Genomic DNA, 393 nt, shown 5'->3' with positions numbered 1-393 from the left:
ATATATATATATATATATATATATATATATATACATATATACACACACACATATATATATATATATACACATATATAAATATATATACATATATATATACATGTATATACATGTACACATAATATATATATGGTGGGGGGGGGGGCATTCACACATGCATGCATATAGCGAGACACTCACACAGAGAATATATACAGATTGATATATATATAGGTTTATAAATATATACATGTGAATTTAAATGTCTATATATACATGCGAAGAGAGAGAAATAAAAGTACGCTTGTGTGTATATACATATATACATACACATATATACGTATGCATATAAACTTAAAGAAGCTTGTCATATATATATATATATATATATATATATATATATATATATATATA

The 393-nt window shown here is 21.9% G+C and overlaps 1 protein-coding gene across 1 annotated transcript in view; it reads right to left on the bottom strand.

The window, feature by feature from the left end:
• The window catches only part of LOC106879085 (uncharacterized), a 6,700-nt gene that overhangs the window by 5,410 nt on the left and 897 nt on the right, over positions 1–393 (bottom strand). The gene's annotated exons all lie outside the window — the stretch shown is intronic.

This window comes from Octopus bimaculoides, chromosome 20, assembly GCF_001194135.2.
Source record: "Octopus bimaculoides isolate UCB-OBI-ISO-001 chromosome 20, ASM119413v2, whole genome shotgun sequence".
In the NCBI taxonomy this organism is placed as follows: Eukaryota; Metazoa; Mollusca; class Cephalopoda; order Octopoda; family Octopodidae; genus Octopus; species Octopus bimaculoides.
Note: the sequence above shows the minus strand (reverse complement) of the source record. Positions and strands in the feature narration are given on the sequence as shown.